This window comes from Colobus angolensis, unplaced genomic scaffold (assembly GCF_000951035.1).
Source record: "Colobus angolensis palliatus isolate OR3802 unplaced genomic scaffold, Cang.pa_1.0 Scaffold81, whole genome shotgun sequence".
NCBI classification, from domain to species: domain Eukaryota; kingdom Metazoa; phylum Chordata; class Mammalia; order Primates; family Cercopithecidae; genus Colobus; species Colobus angolensis.
In genome coordinates, this window is record NW_012121932.1 from 8,622,684 (window position 1) to 8,635,813 (window position 13,130).

Genomic DNA, 13,130 nt, shown 5'->3' on the forward strand with positions numbered 1-13,130 from the left:
AAGAAAGAAAGAAAGAAAGAAAGAAAGAAAGAAAGAAAGAAAGAAAGAAAGAAAGAAAGAAAAAGAAAACAAAGAAAGAGAAAAGAAAAAGGAAGGAAGGAAGAAAGGAAAGAAGGAAGGAAGGAAGGAGAAAATTAATTGATGAAGTTAAGGATTTATTTCTGTGTCATTAGTGTTTATTATCTCTCTTTATGGCAGTACTGTCTTGACTGTTGTAGCTTTATCATCTTCTGAGATATGATTGATATACTGGGAGACTTCGGTTGTGGGTGAAAAAGTTATAAGTAGGAGAATGAAAGGGATGGCTGGGGTTGCTCTTCTGTTCTCCTTCTCTCTCTCCTTGGATCCCTGGATCTAGTCACAAAAGGTAGGTCTTGGATTGGCTCATGAGCTCTCCTGGGCTTCTGAGAAGCTGGCATAGGTCTCAGGGGAAGGAAAAGGGCAACTTTGGTAGCAATAAGGACAAAGAGTTATGAGGGAGGAGCATCTGGTATGGCAGGGGTGGTTCTCCCATATTAGAGAGAACCAGGAAGCCACATTTCCATAGAAACATCTCAGGTGAGTGATGAAGAGCACTGTTTGTGGTAGATGTAAGTAATATTTACCATCACATTTAAGCAAGTAAGCCAACGAGACCCAAGTCTTGGATTTTTTTTTTTTTTTTTTTGACAGAGCCTCACTCTGTCACCCAGGCTGGGGTACAGTGGTGTGATTTCGGCTCACTGCAACCTCCACCTCCCAGGCTCAAGCGTTTCTCCTGCGTCGGCCTCCCAAATAGCTGGGATTACTGGCATGTGTCACTATGCCTGGCTGTTTTTTTGTATTTTTAGTATAAATGGGGTTTCACCATGTTGGTCAAGCTGGTCTTGAACTCCTGACATCAAGTGATCTACCCGCCTCAGCCTCCCGAAGTGCTGGGATTGCAGGTGCTAGCCACCATGCCCGGCCCCAAGTCTTGGATCTTATCTCCAACATGGCCCACAAAACTCGAAAACATCTCTTTTATAGATACCGACTATGTCATCTCTATCCCCAATATTAAAAAGGCAAGTCTATGTCCTACTGCTGCTAAAAGTCTCCAGGCTCCTTCTCTCTTCCACCTCCTTCCTCTGCTTTCCTTCCTTTCTGCCTGTCTACTTGCCTTATTCCCCAAAGGATCTGCATTAGTTATTGAAGGAAACACATACTTCTCATTCCCTGCTAGTAGCGATGGCCATAACTGAAGTTCTAACTCCTCTCTTGCTGGAGTCTTACACGTGACCTTTAAAAAGGTAGTGCCTTTTAACAATGTTTTAAAATCTTTGTGTTGGGCTTTTCCCACTGGAGTCACTACCTGCTCTAGAAGCAAAGTGGTTATCTATTTTGTTTCCCAACAGTGATTCTCCAACTTATTCCAGGGGCTCTGCCTTGGTGAAGGTCAGAACATGGAAGCCTTGGTGTGACTCGTGCTTTTTGTAGAATACTGTCAGATGACTGATATATTTGTTTCCATTCTGTGATTGAGGAAGAGCTTCAGCAAAAGACAATGTGACTGGCATATGTGTATGTAGGATAAAATCACAATCATAACCACAAATTTCCATCAACTGAACAAGCCATTGAACTGATTGAAATTATCTGCACACTTTTTGTGGTGGAACTCTTATTAATATTTAGTAAAATAAATAATAACAGATAACATTTATTTTTCCTATGCTACACACTATGCTAAGTACTTTACATGTATTTTCTAATTTAATATTCACAAATATTTCGTGAAATAGATGTATTACCTCTATTTTACAAATGAAGCAACTGAGGCTTACAAAGTTTGTGTAATTTGTCCAAGGTTTTGGAGCGAATGCATGGCAGAGCCGAGGCTTGAAATCTGGTCTACCATCAATGAGGCCTACTCCTTAAGCAAAGTGGTTTGTGATGTTCTTGGATGAAACAGAAACTCACATTTTCCTTAGCAGGAAACAAATAAACTGAAGTAGATTTTTCTGTGACGATTTTTATTCCTCACTTTTATTATTGGTCTTCATGGAGAGAATAAAGTACTAAGGATAGCTTGTGAAGATATTGCCTGGAAAATTCTTTCAAGATTCTTGAAAATTTCTTTCAAGAATCCATCATCTTGAGCAAATCATTTTTAGAACATGTCTGGCTTTGGGGACTCTTTTATGGAAATATACTTTGCCTCTGACCATATAAGCTTTTAATTGCTGCAGGGCAGGACAAGACTGGTAAGCCAGGAAACCCATCATTTATCCCTTTGCTGAGTGTCCTTCCTTCTCTTAGTGGTTGCAGGAAGCCACTGGGGACTAGAGAGGCCTGTAGACAGCAACACCTCTAAATGAAGGCATTGCTGCCAGGATTTTGTCCTCTGGGGACAGACGATGATGCTGTGTTTGCCAAAGGAAGACAGCTCCAAGTGTCTCTGTTTTCAGGCTTCCCTCAGTTTTCAAATAAGTATAATTTTCAAACCTGCATTGCATTCCAAAGAACTTTTTTTTTTTCAGGAATGCTTTTGTACTTAACACCTCTGTGAACTCTGTGACCATGCACCCTCATCTGGAAGGTCTATTTAGAGGTGGCTGAGCAGCCGGCCAAATTCAGCCTCTGAACCCTATCATTTCTGTATTATAAATGCTTTCCCCCACCCCATCCCCCGACAGCTGGAATTAAATGTTCAGAGGCATTTGGATTAGATTTGAATTGCTTGGTCAAATCTTAGTCACCTCTTCACAGACAGACAGAATTTCTAACCTGGGAAAGGGTATTAGTTTGAGCTCAGAAAATCAACTAAAGAGAGTTTAAGCACAATATTCCCAGTTAGAGTAAGGTTCAGCTAGCTGTCTTGAGGAAAGCATGAGCTCATCACAGTGTTGTCTAACAAAGGCTGTTATTTAGAGTGCTCCCAACAGATATTTCCCCATGAGGAAAGCTTTTCTTTTTGTATCACCCCAAGTAAAACGTTTTGAGGTTGTCAAATTCAAACATACAATGATACTAATTCTCCATCGTGGCCAGAATATATGGTTTCTGGGCATATGTGGGAACACTCTCTTAAGGCATCGATTTATTTGTCCATCAATAAAAAATGTATTGAATTTCATGGTTGTTTTGTTATTTCTGTCTGCTCAGTACTTCTATTACTTATTGGAAAACTCTCCTCCCCAATTGTACATGGTCTTAGTGGCCTATAGCAGTGTTTGTTACACTTACTCCCCACCCCAGCCACAGAAATGAGTAATAATCCAGATGGGGGCAATTGTGGAGGCTGACCAAGGATGAGATTGTGACTCAAGCAAGTCCAGTCTGGTAAAGAGAAGTCCATTTTCTGCTGGAAGGGTACAAATCTAGAGTTATGTATAGCCGTCTTCTCTACAACATTGTGTCTGTCTGCAGAAAGAAATCAACATACAGAAGAAAGAAGAGGAAATGATGTAGAGAGACAAAGCCTTGATTATTTCATTTGGGTCTCAGAAGCCATGCCTGATCTCTTCCCAGGTATGGAGGTCAAATTCTACTTTCTGCTTAATTGAGTTTAATTTTGCTTTCTGTTACTTTGAAGCAAAAATGTCATTATTAATATACTGTATCCACTTTGTACCAGGAACTGCGTTAGGCAGTGGGGAGACAAAGGTGGCTAAGAAACTTTAATAATTTTAAGTCACAAAACTGAAGTATAGATAGAGGGCTATGGGAAAATAGGAGAGAGACAGATTGTGCTTTAGAGTTATTGAGAGTTTTGAACGTACGAGTGAAGTGGTAAGATCTGTGTTTTCACTCTGGTTATCACATGAATAATGGATTGGAAGAGATGACCAGGTGTGGATGGCGAATTTAGGGTGATAAAAGGGTTTTAAGGCTTTTGGCAATGAAGCTTCTTCTCCTATGCAGCTCCAGAATGAGTCATCCCTGCTGACACCTTGACTTTAGCCTTTGTGGTTTTGAGGCACTAAATTTGTGGAAACTTATTACTGCAGTAATAGAAAATTAATACATCAATTCAGAAATTGTTGCAAATTAGACAACATGCTCACCAAAATAAGATACTAGTCATTGATAGGTGGATCTACACAATATGGAAGAATTCCTCTGGTTTTAGTATCACTGGGATTATTAGAAAGCAATGTCATTTTGGCTAGTGACAGAGTCTTACTCTGTCTTCCAGGCTGGAGTGCAGTGGTGCCATCTCTGCTCACTGCAACCTTGACCTCCCAGGTTAAACTGTTTTCCTGCCTCAGCTTTCCAAATAGCTGGAATTACAGGCACGTGCCCCCACCTGCACCTGACTAATTTTTAATACTTTTAGTAGAGACAGGGTTTCACCATGTTGTCCAGGCTGGTCTTGAACTCCTGACCTCAAGCAGTCCACCCACTTTGGCCTCCCAAAGTGCTGGGATTACAGGCGTGAGCCACTATGCCCAGCCATGGCTAGTTGTTTTAAATTCATGTTTCATTCCTATTCTTTAACATGGCAGTTATATAATTTGATAATAATCCTTTTAAGCTTTCATCTATACAGATCTGTATGTAAGAATTTAAATTCTACAATCAAGTCAAAACTGCTCTTCTCCCTGAGCATTTTCCTTGTTTTCCTCTAGTGATTTCAGGCCATGTGGTATATTTCTTGAGGTCTGATGATTGATACATACTAATTATCAAATGAAACTAACAAAAATATTGATAGCACAGGTTACATTGTACTAATTTTAGTGTCCCCAGTGCTGAGCATGTTGTCTAATTTGCAACAATTTCTGAATTGATGTATTAATTTTCTATTACTGCTGTAATAAGTTTCCACAAATTTAGTGCCTCAAAACCACAAAGGCTAAAGTCAAGGTGTCAGCAGGGATGACTCATTCTGGAGCTGCATAGGAGAAGAAGCTTCATTGCCGTTTTCAGCTTCTAAAGGCTGCCTGTGTTCCTTGGCTCTTGGCCCTTTCCTTTATTCTCAAAGCCAGCAGTGTAGCATCTTCAACCACTCTCTCTGACCTCTGCTCTCATTGCCACATGACCTTCTCTGACCCTGATCCTCCTGCCTCCCTCCTGTTAGGATACTTGTGATTACATTGGGCCCACTTTGATAATGTAGGATGATCTCCTCATCTCAACATCCTTAACTGAATCACATTTGCCATGTCCCTTTTGCCATATAAGATCATATGTTCACAAGATTTAGGGGTTAAGATGTTGATGTCTTTGCAGGGAACATTATTCCGTCTACCGCAAAAAAATACTTGTTTTGTTGAATGAATTATTTTAATATGAGTTGATAGGTAGTTGACGGGTTATTAACTAGGAGTCACCACGATGAGACTCCCTGATCTTCGTGATCATTAAGATGTTTGCAGAAGTATTTTACTCTTTACTATAGTAATGGAGGTGGCTTTGATGAGTGAAAATCACAACTTTGAGAAGAGGATGTAATGGTACACTTGCTTTTAGCAAAGTAATCATATTAAAATTCATAACCTCTGGCTTTAAACAATTGTTAAGATTATAAAATATCTACTTTAAAATTTGTGAGCCTATATTGTTCCATGCATTAAGAAATCATATAATCTGGTCGTTGGAGCATAGTCCTGATTTTGATGAGATATTATTTGGTCACCCTCCTCATATCCTCATAGGGCAAATATTATAATGTAGTTTTAAAAATAGTGTGCAATAATCACGGACCTATGAAATTTAGTCATGGTAGGACCAACTGCAATGCTATTTTCTTCTATTCTTCCATTGCTTCTTTCAAATCCTGGGGAGGCTTTATAAGTTTCACACAGTTGCTATATCTCATTAAAAAATATGTGGAGGCCGGGCGTGGTGGCTCAAGCCTGTAATCCCAGCACTTTGGGAGGCCAAGATGGGCGGATCACGAAGTCAGGAGATCGAGACCATCCTGGCTAACACGGTGAAACCCCGTCTCTACTAAAAAATACAAAAAACTAGCCAGGCGAGGTGGCGGGCGCCTGTAGTCCCAACTACTCTGGAGGCTGAGGCAGGAGAATGGGATAAACCCGGGAGATGGAGCCTGCAGTGAGCTGAGAGATCTGGCCACTGCACTCCAGCCTGGGCGACAGAGCCAGACTCCGTCTCAAAAAAAAAAAAAAAAAAATGTGGAAATATATTGGAAGGAGAATTTGAATCCTGGTTACTTTCCTAAATTAGCATCAATAATTACCAAGGAGTCACTCATATTGATAGAGGGCAGAGCAGGTAATTGTGCCTCATGCACTAGGTGAACAATTAGCATGTAATTTGCATAGCTTAAAATCAGATATTTTAAAAACACAAGATTTTCATTGTAAAGGGATTAGTAAACATTATCTTTTATATATACTGGAATTTTTATAAACTAAGTATTGGATACATCTTCCATTCATTCAAATACTTATTGAGTGTCTACTCTCAATGAGTATTTGAGAGTGCCCATTCCGCTGGGCACTGAGAAAGAGCTCTGTTTTGTATGATGTAATATGTTACCTTCTTTTGGGATACTATTAGTATAACTGATAAAAATACTTCAGGCTAGGTACGGTGGCTCACGCCTGTAATCCCAGCACTTTGGAGGCCGAGGCAGGTGGATCACCTGAGTTCAGGAGTTCAAGACCAGCCTGCCAACATGGTGAAACCTCATCTCTACTAAAAATACAAAAATTGGTTGGGCATGGTGGCGGGCTCTTGTAATTCCAGCTACTTGGGACGCTGAGGCAGGAGAATCACTTGAACCTGGGAAACGGAGGTTGTGGTGAGCTGAGATCACACCATTGCACTATAGCTGGGGCGACAGAGTCAGACTCTGTCTCAACAACAACGATAACAAAATACTTCAGCATTGCTTTTTCTCCCAGCTGACCATTAGTTGGGAGTTAACTAGATATTATTTTAATTAAATAATCAGATATATATAGTTCTTTTTTCCCCTCTCTCTATAAGAGAGACGTATTTGAATTGGAGTTTTGGAAAAATTTCTTCCCTTGTGAAAAATTTGGGAAAATCTCTGTTATATGCTTGTAGTCAGCTTGTTGGAGAAGTTGCTTTAACAACAGAAAGAGAACAATTTCAGTCCTTAAGGAACTCATGGTCTAGTTGTAAGGGACAGCCTGGTAAGCTTATTATGGAAGATCAGAGAAATGTAAGAACAATGATAAAATAGATATCTGTCCAGGGTGCGGAGGAGCACAGAGGCTTGCATTGAAATACGAGTTCCTCCAAGATTTTCTTTCTTTTTTTTTTTTGAGATAGGATCTTGCTCTGTTGCCCAGGCTGTAGTGCCGAAGTATGATCATAGCTCACTGTAACCTTGAACTCTTGGGCTCAAATGATCCTCCTGCCTCAGCCTCCGAGTAGCTGGGACCACAGGAACTCACCATCACTCCTAGTCTTTTCTAATAGATGGGGTCGTGCTATGTTGCCCAAGCTGATCTTGAACTCCTGGGCTCAGGCAATCCTCTTACCTCAGCCTCCCAAAGTGCCTCCAAGATTTTCTGTAGGAAACAGTGCCCTCCCTGAGTCTCAAAAGATCAGTGGCAGCTGGCCAGGTGAAGAAAGGGAGGGGCATCCCATGCAAAGACCATATATGTTAATTCAATGAACCAAGAAACAGTATGACTTTCATTTAGCAAGCTGCGGTTCTATGTGACTGAAGAAAAAGTGCGTAAATGAAGAGATGATGTGAGGACGCAGAGGTCTTGAAGGACTTCCTATCCCTGACTACAGAATTCAACTTTTCATCAGAGAATGTTGCACAGGGAAGTGATTTTATCACATTTGTATTGTAAAAGATTGTAAAAGATTGTCACATGAGCTTTATGGATAATAGATCAGGGCATAAGGAAGCCTGGAGACCTTCAGGAGTTCAGCTGAGGGATCTGGCTGGGAAGTAAGGAAGATCTAACTAAGGGCAGTGAAAAAGAAAGAAGGAGATTTCATGTTTACTGAAATACGCAATCATAAAGTAATCTGATTTTTGAATGCTAGTAGAATGGTTAATACTTATTTAGAAAGATGATCATTTCTAAAATCATCATTGATTATAAAAAATGGATTATTTTTAAAGTAAAAGAGTGCATTTGTCTTCTTATGTTGGATATTAGTGGAATCTCTATGAAACTGGGCAGGAGATTGGACTCTATCTAGCACATTGCCAGAAACATGGTGTGCATTTCATAAATCTTTGCAGTTTTCAATTTGGGTAAATATTGTACAGTTTGGTTGTGTTTTGGTGAGTTCTCTGTATATGGCTCTCTATTGAGTTTCACTGTGACAAGGGGGATATATTGTCCTGGAAAGAGCCAGGCCTGGAAATGAGAAGATCCTGGTAGCAGTCCTTCCCCTGCTTCAAGCTGGGACTGACCATAGACAAGGTTCTGTAACTTAATGAGCTTTCATTCCTCAACCATTTGAAAAGGAATTATAGTACCTGTCCAGAACACTACAAGGTTCCTGGGGTAGTGAAAATAAGCAACAAACAAGAAATACCTTTGACAATTATCACAAACCAAATTGGGGGGCTGTGTGTTGTTGAGGAATAATTATGGTCTTTGGATTTAACTTTATCTGGGTTCAAATTGCAACTGGAAATAATTTGGGGCAAGCTACGTAACTCTTTTGAGTTTTAGTTTTTTCATTTCTATAATGGGTGTAATAGCAACTATTTCAGGGTAGATGGTGGGCTTGTATGAGCTAACAGAGGTAAAAGATGTTAGGTTTAGGTGAGTTCTCTCATTGTAAGAAAAAAAGTGGCAGTTAAGAACTTCACTGTTTTCATACTGGACTAGAATCTAGCTTTGATCCTGGGGTGAGAATGACTGGAGGTGGGGAGTTGACTGTTCTGTTATTGCTGCTGTCCTTGGTGTCTGCAGGGCCCCGAGGAAGACAGAGTCTCTGGATGCTCCTGTATGCCATGTCTTTTAGGGTCTCCTAACTGCTTTGGTTCTTGAGGGAAAACATCTGCTGCTATTACTGAGGTTTTTTCCATTGTCATCTGTCTTCAAACTTGCTTGTGTTTATTTGTAAGTTTCATGGATCATTTTAGTAGTCCCCCATTTGGTTTTATCTATATCTTCCCACTGCCACTTTGCTGTTTATGTCTCCTTTTTTTTTTTTTTTCTTTATTCTTACATCATTTATCTCCTTACCAGGTGTTTTGTTTTGGTAGAGGTTTTGCCAAGTGTGTTATCTGCTGTTTCCGTCTTAGATCCCACAGCTTTGCACAATGAAAATTCCTCATGTGGATATGGTTTCCTTTTATTTTATTTTTCTTTCCTTTACTCCAGTGTTTTCCTCTGGACCTGCACTAAAATTTTCCTTTACCCCTGAGTTAAATGTTGTGTTCCCTTGATGCCATCTCCAGAACATACTTTGGCTTTCTCTTCCTAGGATGTCTTTGTTCTCCTGGGGTCTGCACTGCAGAGAGTCCCCAGGTTCTTCCTGTTCTTTATAAGCCATCTTCAGCTCACAATCATTGCAAGAGGCACTTTTCCTAGTGACCATAGGGTAATATTGTAAGGAAGATTTCTTTTTTCTTTTTTCTTTTTTTTTTTTGTGAGAGGGAGTCTCGCTCTGTCGCCCGGGCTGGAGTGCAGTGGCCGGATCTCAGCTCACTGCAAGCTCCGCCTCCCGGGTTCACGCCATTCTCCTGCCTCAGCCTCCCGAGTAGCTGGGATTACAGGCACCCGCCACCTCGCCCGGGGAGATTTTTGTATTTTTTAGTAGAGACGGGGTTTCACCGTGTTAGCCAGGATGGTCTCGATCTCCTGACCTTGTGATCCGCCCGTCTCGGCCTCCCAAAGTGCTGGGATTACAGGCTTGAGCCACCGCGCCTGGCCAGTAAGGAAGATTTCTTAGGGAGTGGTGCGTAGGGAAGGGAAGTGGGTGGAAAAATTAGGATCTCTCACATTTAAATGTGATGATGTATACAAACCATTTTTCAGTGCCTGCGTATGTTATTGTTTAATAATTAGTACTATCCAGGACTGGTTTATTATGGGATGGTATTTTGGGAGGTTGGGATAGGAATTCTTTGCCACATTTGGAGATGGTGAAACGTAACCTCATGTTGATCTAGTCACAGGACATTTTAAGCTTAACTCCAGGAAGAAAGAAAAAAATATGACTTTGATGTTGGAAATAGAAAAAGGAACACTTGTCTCACTATGCTTATCAATCAGTTTGGGGCAAGATTGCCACCTCATCTTTTGAAAAATTTGGTTAAAAGTTTCATGACTATTTGTAAACCCTCATTTTTCCTTATTTTAACTCAAGTATGTACAAATGCTCTGCTTCATTTAAAAATGAATCACTCACCAGCTTGAACTTAATGTAAAAACTGTTAGAAAGAGAATAATTTTCCTCTGCTATGTTTACATGGTATTTCTTCCTTTCCTATTTAAGTTTGTGCTTTTATTTTAGCACTCCTCATGGTTATATTTTTATTATAGCTTCTTATATATTCTCTGCTTCCTGAGGGGCTGTGAGTTTTTGGAAATCAGGAGTCATCTTTAGATCTGTGCATTTCCCACAGAACTAGAAAGCACCTCAGATTTAGCAGGAATTCCTTACTATCGTGTACGATGAGAAACTTCTCAGTGGGCACAATAAACATTATTTGGATGACAGATATCCTAAAGGCCCTGACTTTACTACCACACGATCTATGCCTATAACAAAATTACACCCATGTCTCATACATTTATACAAATAAAAGTAAAATAAACTCTCTGTGCTATGCTTAAGAACCAAATGTCAACTGATATCCAATGTTAAGTCAATAATTCACAAATTCCCAGATTATCTGTAGACACATTATTGACAAAAGTCTTCGCTGATTTTTTACAGCTAGTTTGTATGGATTTAAGAGACTATTCAGGGCTTTTGCCAGCCAGTTGTTAAATCATTTGTAACTTAAAGTTGGCTTTGCTGGGAATATTTATACCTTGAAAATAAACAAAGGATACAAATTAGGATTTTTTTTTTCTTTGAGTGCCAGTTTGCCAGCCCTCCATGAATGATAATGCCGTTGGTGAACTGGAACCCTAGTGGAAAACACAAACCTTGACACATTGACATAAGTTAATTTACTATTGGCTTTCATCAAAATTTTCTTTAACAATCAAAGATGGCAAAAGAAGGCTAAACAGAAGTCAATCTGAATTGTCATGGGGCAGGTAGATAGATTTATGAATAGTGAGAAGGAGGGAGAATGAGGACCACACGTTTAGAGTGTCTTCATAAAGACCTGCTTAGGTCTTCCTGAAAAATAAAAACAAAACCAGACCATAGCTGAAGAAAGCAAGATAGATAGCTTCTCACATGCAATTTCTCCAAACGGCAAAGGTAGTTCAAGGTAATTGGGGAATGCCTCAGATCTGTATTGTGACCTGTTCCATTGGTTTTTAATATTTAAAAATATTTTGTTTTTCTGGCATAGACATTAAGTCCATGGCAGTATTAGAGTGTGATTTTAAAGAATATTATATTAAAAGAAAATGTTAGAAGATGTATTTGGAATTACAAAAAACAGTTTCAGTACATATTAAAATAAAATGCAGAAATTGTAAACCACTTCTCACTTCCTAATTTCTAGCAGTTAATGATGCAACATATGAGTGACTCCTCAGTCAGTCATATCTGCAAAGACTGTGTAAACATCATTCTTGTTATTGTACCTGCTAGTCCATTAACAACATTTGCATAAAAGTTTGTATTCACTAAATGCATCAAACAATGGTAGTCTAGAGAAATACTAATGAGGTTCACGCACTATTGTGAGGCAGATCTAAAAGAATGATTAGAAAGCAATTTTAAGACATTTTAAAAAAACTAATCAAAATATCATTCATCTTAGGCAGAAGATATCAGAGTTGTATACTCTGATATGGTAAAATGTTTCTGGGGTTCATTTTACTTTTAAAAAAAATTAAGATGTTGAAACCCTAAAAACATTACACAAGGCAGTTGAAAAATATTGCATTGTGTATCAATACAGCCTTATTGGATAAAAATCTTCTGGCATCTTAAAACTGGTTTATGAGGTATACTAAAGAATTATGAGAAAGCTGGAGCTACTAAGTTGATTCAAAAGGTTAAAGTAGTGTGTAGCATGTAGCTCGCATATCAAACTAGTCCTGACTGCTGAAAAGCACCAGGCATGGACACTCAATCACCTAGTAGAGCGATCTCGGGAGATCTTTTTCCGGCTCCGCACAAGTGCTCCTTGCTTTTCAACAGTCCACCATGTGCATAAAATTAACAACATGCTACAATGGCTTCTTATATCATAAATGGAGCCTCTTAAAGTGATATTCCTTCCCACACTTTTGCAGCCTTCCGGTGAGAATTACTACTGGACTCTGCTTATTTGAACAGAAGGTGTGAATTTAAAGGCATGAACAAATACGCCAGCCATGTATTAGCCATTCTTAGTAATGTACAGATGCTTGAGTTACTTGTGGGCTGTATCTGGCTTCAGAAACCTATTTCACTAAAGACTAAATCTTAACCAAAACATCTTGTGGGAGATTGAAGGTGTTCCAAACAGCTATCTCTACTGAATTTGCCAGTTCATTTTTCATTTTTTACCTGATTATTTTAGCACCATGTAGACCTAACATAATCACCTACTTCTGTGAGGACTTTCAGATCAAACTTCTGTAACTAACCACCAGTTGAATAATCAGCAATTCTTTACCAATCAGATGTTTAAAATGAGAAAACATAGAGACATCTAAAGGAAAAGTTGAAGCCAGTTGAACAGTTAGTTAAAAAGCAATTTGTCTGTGGGAGTGAGAATGATGGTGATGATGATGATGATGATGATGATGATGATGATATTGGTGGGAGTGAAATAAACATTTTCTTGAATGCTTGCTAATGTCACTATAGTAACTCTTTTAATCCTCACAAAATCCTGTGAGATAGGTACTTTTGGTATCTCCATTTTACACATCAGGAAACTGAGGCAAAATGAAAGTAACATGCTTAAGGTCACATAGCTAGTAACTGATGGAGGCTGAATTTCAATCCCAGCAGTATGTCTCCAGGGTCCACCTCTTAACTACTATGCTTAAATACCATAAATGACCTTTCAGTACGGTGTATCCAAGAATGACAAGGACAACCTCTGGGGCAATTTGTCTGTG